A 6,039-nucleotide genomic window follows, 5' to 3' on the forward strand; every position below is an offset into this window, starting at 1 on the left:
ATTGGCTGCCTGGCTTTCTCCCTTCAAGGCTCTCTGGAAGCTGTCTTGTTCATCATTCACCAGTAGGTGGTGCACGCCTTCCCCTGAATAGGGGAACCTGGTCCTACGTAAGTGTTATCTTCATTTGACCTGTCCAGCCATTCTGTGACACTTTAATATCTGAGTCACTAAGCTTTCCTTCCTCCAAGGCAAGGGCATCTGCTGGGTTTATTACAAAATTCCATGTTCCTCTATCATGCTTATGAAGCCCATCCTACTGCTCCAGGGAATAAATCATCTCCTTGCAGTTGGTTAAAACAAATTACAACTGCTCTCTCCTAGTCAGGGCAGACCCTCTGCTGAGAGCTGGCTCTCTAAGAATTTTCTGAGCCCCATCAGCTGCCATGTCTTGCTTCCCACGCATTGGCCAGTAGTCACCTGTATTTGTCCTCAAACTTTCCTCGGGGTGCCTAACTCCTCCAGAGATAGGAGCGAACAAACTGACCAGAACAGATAAGGAGGCCACTGGAAGAAAAGAAGAAAATTCTTAGCTTTCTTAGACTTCAGAGGTTGCAAAATGAGGATCTTTGAACTTGTTAATGCACATACTTGAATAAGGATGCTTTGGAAAGCATTCAGGAGGTCTGTTAACAAGGTAACTGGGAGAGAGGGAATGAACTATCCCAAATTTGAGGCACTGGGAGTGCAAGGAGTTACAATTTGCCTGCAACAGTCTCAGATAGCTCTTCTGCCATTTCAAGAGCCCCACCCCACCCCACCCCCCGCCCCCCACCTCGTGTTGAAGTCTTGTTGCCTGTAATTCTTGACATAGGCTTTCCTGGGGCCACTCTTGTGGTGGATGTGATGGGTGCATGATGGACTGGATGGGAAGTGTCCAAGTCATATACACCTGTTGGAAGGGCGCTGTACTCACCGAAGTGAGAGATGAGCTCAAATGCTGTGTGGTGGGTGAGGGAGGAGGATGGATTAAAAAGATCTTGAGAAAGTGGAACTGGAAGGATTTGTAAATTGCCCCTATCTGGAAGGAAATGGAGAAGGAGAACTTCATGATAAGATCCAGGTTTCCAACTTGAGCCACAGAATATATTTTCACCGGTGGGGATAGAGGTGGACAAAGGTGGACAGGAGTCCAGCCCTGGAAGGGGACCCAGGGAAGGGAGAGACAGGCTGTCAGGACAGCCATGTGTGGAATTGGGACAGGGGTGGCAGAGCGGGGCTCACCTTCTGACAGCTCCATCCCTTCACAATCGGACCTTATGGCAGATATTATTAATCAATGTGCCACTCTTTCCCACTGAGCTTGAACCCAACTGTCAGGACACTTTGTAATACAATGGCTCCTGGAAGTTATTATCAATTAATTAAATTTAGTTCGCAAGCTGAAAGCTGTTTGCTTCTTCTTGCAGGTCTGGAAGTTTAGGAGCCCAACTTATGGGTAAGGAAGCCGTGGCCCTCCCTCAGTGTCTGCTTAGCAAACTCACTGCCACCTAGGCCAGTTTCCTCACTCCTACCTCGAGACTCCATCTTTTCTCTGCACCTCCGAGGGCTCCAGGCCACAGGTCTCGGCACCCCCGATGCAAAGGTGAGCATTGTACCTCCTGACCTGGGCTTTCCCCCTGTCCATGGTCTTCACATGAGCCAAGCAGCACCAAGCTTCCGCTAGCCCAAGGGAAGTATGTCTCTTTGCCTTCCCCCTCCACACCCCTTAAAAAACTGTGTAGACAGCAGCCCTGCCCCTGACACTAGAGCCTGAATCTTGGGAGGCTGAGGGACGAGCACGGCCCATGAAGGGAGACAATAGTGGTATTGACCTGCTGGCGGGAGGCAGGCCTGTCCACATGCTCCAAGGACAGCTTGCAGACAGGCTTTTCCTCTCACACAATTGCTGCCTGTTTCCCATGTTTCACAAGAGAAGGGGGGGGCACATTCCAGACAAGGGGACTATTTATTTTCCCACCGAAGGTGACACGTGGCATCTAAAGGTCAAGCCCAGGCCGGGGCCATGTTTGCTGGGCTAAGTCTAGCCTTTTCTCAGAGGCCTGGATTGTTCTGACAGCCTCCCCAGCTGTGTCCTCTGGGCTGGGAATGTTTCCTCAACTGCTCTATACAAACACCCATACTCACTACTCAATCTTCTGGGTTTGTTTATCGACCAAAGTCAAGGAATAAGCACCCGCTCCAGAGGGTGGTGGGCTTCTGGTGGCTCTGTCACCAACAGATGGGGGAGGAGGGGAGGTTGGGGACAAAGGTGGGGTGCCCAGGTTGCTCTCTGTCCACAAATTTGTGCAAGAAAAGCATAATGTAGGCTATACAGAGGTCTTCAAACCACAATTCAATCCCTTCAAAAGAAATTCTGCATGACTGTGTCTCTTTAGCTTTTCCAATGGTATAAAAACCCTTTCAATAGCCTCTCAGATAGTTTGAACTCTTTTAGAGACAATACTATTACTACCACTAAATTTTACCTGAAAAACACCTATCATCTTCAGCAAATATTATTTCGTGAAATTCTTAGTACAACCTGGAGAGAGCAGTATGAACAATACCACGGGTGCAAAAACTGTGTTGGGTCAGGCACTGTGCCAGGTATAAAGATATGTGAGAGGGACACCTGGGTGGCTCAGCCGGTTGAGCATAGGACTTCCGCTCAGGTCATGATCTCACTGCTCGTGGGTTCGAGCCCCATGTCAGGCTCTGTGCTGACAGCTCACAGCTAGGAGCCTGGAACCTGCTTTGGATTCTGTCTCTGTCTCTCTGCCCCTCCGCTACTCATGATCTGTCTCTCTCTCTCTCTCAAATATAAGCATTAAAAAAATTAAAAAAAAAAAAAAAGATGTGTGAGAGTTCCTGACCTGCAGGAACCCACTGTTACCTGTGGGTATCAAGTTGGGGAAGATAGCGGGGCCTTTTGAGACTCTCCTAGTTCAAGCGCTTCTCAAATTTTGGCAGCCCCTTAGGGGAACATTTGTGTGTGGCGAGTTGGTGCACAAATATTGACCTTATCCAAAATCCAGTCCTAGGGAGGAGCCAAGCCCCAAGACGTTGCCTCAAAATCTGCCTACACTGGGGCGCCTGGGTGGCGCAGTCGGTTAAGCGTCCGACTTCAGCCAGGTCACGATCTCGCGGTCCGTGAGTTCGAGCCCCGCGTCGGGCTCTGGGCTGATGGCTCGGAGCCTGGAGCCTGTTTCCGATTCTGTGTCTCCCTCTCTTCTGCCCCTCACCCGTTCATGCTCTGTCTCTCCCTGTCCGAAAAATAAATAAACGTTGAAAAAAAATTAAAAAAAAAAATCTGCCTACACTTCTCTTGAAGTGTGTGCTCACAGTCAAACATGAAGACAGCAACCGAGTTCATCTGAGTGACTATTTTGATGGGAATCTTGGCTGTTACTTCGTTAGCTATGCAACCTTCGTCAAGGTGTTCAAGCAAGTGGACAAATGGGCTTGTCAGCTTCTGTATCTTTCAAATGAAGCGTCCATTATCGCTTCCTTTATATGGGGGCAGTGAGGGTTACATAAATTAATGCATGTGAAGCGCTTGGAATTGTATTTGTCACATATGTAACACATGATTAATACCTGCTGGTTGTTGTTGTTATTACTCCAGTCACCATATGGATGGTGGACTGGGTGAAAATAAGGTTAGAAGCAGCAATACCAGCTCAGGCATTAGTGAAATGGCCTAGAGAGGAGTTAGAGAGACTAACTCAAGCCTTTCCTTCTTCCTTGTTTTTCTTCATTTTTCCTCCTTCCCTCCCACCTGCCCTCATACCTTCCTTCTTTCTCTTTTCTTGGTAGGAAGGGTGTGAATAATAAATGCGAAGAATTAGAGAAAATTGGGGTGCCTGGGCACTGGGGCAGGGTCAGATCCCAGCCTCTGGGAAGAACCACAAGAACCCATCCAAGCCCAAGACCATGCAGGTGCATCTACAAGTCAAATACTGGAAACCAAATACAAAATCCATGCACCAGGGGTGAGGCAAATCAGAATCAGAAGGCTGGATACAGAGACCAGAGATTATAATTGGGGAATGGGGTCAGGGTGAGAGCAGGGTGGGCACAATCACAGAGGCCCAAAGGTATTGCCCTAATAGGCCGGGGAGGTTTATATCAGATGGTCTTTAAAGGGTCAGAGATAGGAAGCATCACTCACCACCACCACTATCACCAATAATAATGGCCAACATCTACTTAGTGCTTACTCTGCCATGGCAGTATGCTGACCCTTTTATGTGCATTTCTTATGTACTATTGAACGTGTACTGTTATTCTTATCATTTTGAAAGCTAAAGTTCCGAAGGATGAGCTTCTTGGTCAAGGTCACAGAGCTGGACATGATGGAGTACAATCGGACCTGGGACAATTTGACTGTAAATCCCACACTCTGTACTCTGCTGTCGACATTTACTTAGAAACACCAACTGAACATCCCTGGTGCCCCAGGCCCTGGATAAAGCATTGCAAAGGTTACACAGATAAATCAGACTTGGTCCCCGTTCTCCTAGCTAACAGTGGAGCAGCAAAGGCAGATACAGAATCACAGTGCAATTTGTTAAAGACCATAACGCACTTAAATGATTTTAAATTTAAATAATAAGAGCAGGGGCTTTGCAACCTGGAGACAGAACTGCTGTTCCCTAGTCTTGGGGTCATGAACAAGTCTTCCATCAAAACGGGGGTACTGATGCCCATCTCAGATAGTGGTGGTGAGAATTAACTGAGGTAAGTTATTCAGAGAACTTACCACAGTGCCTGACATTGTAGCCAGTGTGAATAGATGATGAATTGAAGGAGGGGGACCAGGGGCAGGAAGAGAGGAAGATGATGGAGAAGAGAAGGCAAAAGCGGGGGATGGCTCCTCGGCAACCCCTGCAAGGAATAACTTATGGATTTAAAGATAGCTACATCATCCATTGTGGTGTAGTAGGATGGCTTTCTGGTCTCTAAATCCACGCAAAACTTTGGAGAGAAGCTAAAAGCACTTGTGAGGTCTCCCCGACACATTGTAAGATCTCCCAGTTCTCCCACGTTGGCACATTTTACTTGTACACTTAAATGAGTGCGAAATTGGAGGGCACGTGTGTGTGTGCATGTGTGTGTGTGTGTGTGTGTGTGTGTGTGTGTGTGAGATGAGGGGTGTGCAGTGCAAGGGTTTGACTCTTGACAGGAAACTATTCACTTAATAAGCATTCACGGTGCACCTGCTGGCTTGTGCCCAAGCCTTGAGGGGGAGTCTGAGACCTACCCCAGGAGAGGGTGGCGTATCAGGCCCCAGGACATCAGGCCCAGGAGGGGTAAGCAAAGAAAGGAGCATTTGGAGTAAAAGGAGGAAATGAGCTATTTGGGAAGTAGAATTTACAGAACTTCAGAGCTAATTGAAGGTAGGGAAGGAGGGGCAGTTACCTGGGCTTCTATCAGCAGCAGTTCTGCTGGGAACGGGCTTTGCTGAAGGGTCTGGGGTTTCCAGGGATACAGAACACAGCCAGGTGTTTGCTCCACCAGCTGGATGGGAGCAAAGTGAAACGGAAGCTGGCTTAGCCCCAAGACCAGATGCAGAGAAGCTGGTTGGACGTTCCCACCACATCTGTCCCCACCTCTCCCTCCTTCGGCACCTCGGGCACATTCATCCTAGATGAACCCTCTTTGTCCCACTTTCTTAACCCAGACACAGAGCTGTCCTCCCTCACTTATCTCCAATGCGTATCTATAACCTCACAGGGTTGGCTCAGTGCTCTCACTGGGTTTCTGGGAACCTGCTTTCTTCTCTGTTTTTCTCAAGGCCGGTGCAGGCCAGTGCCAGTAACAGCTGCTGATCTGGTCCCTCCTCTAGCCACAGATACCTAATTAAAAAAAAAAATCTCCACCAGTTTAAGTTCCCTTTAATTCCGTCGGCTTCAGACCTTCCTGTTCTGGTCAGTAATCACATGCAGATGTCAGCCACCTGGGTGTCCCCAGTCCTCTAATCTGTGGAGCCATTTCCAACCCTCAGAAGATACAGACAGACGAATCCAATCTGGTCCCACAGATGGGGAACAGCACCCC

The sequence above is a fragment of the Lynx rufus genome, unplaced genomic scaffold (genome assembly GCF_022079265.1).
Source record: "Lynx rufus isolate CCGP_SWC_20201006 ecotype Redwood Valley unplaced genomic scaffold, mLynRuf1.p SCAF_9, whole genome shotgun sequence".
In the NCBI taxonomy this organism is placed as follows: domain Eukaryota; kingdom Metazoa; phylum Chordata; class Mammalia; order Carnivora; family Felidae; genus Lynx; species Lynx rufus.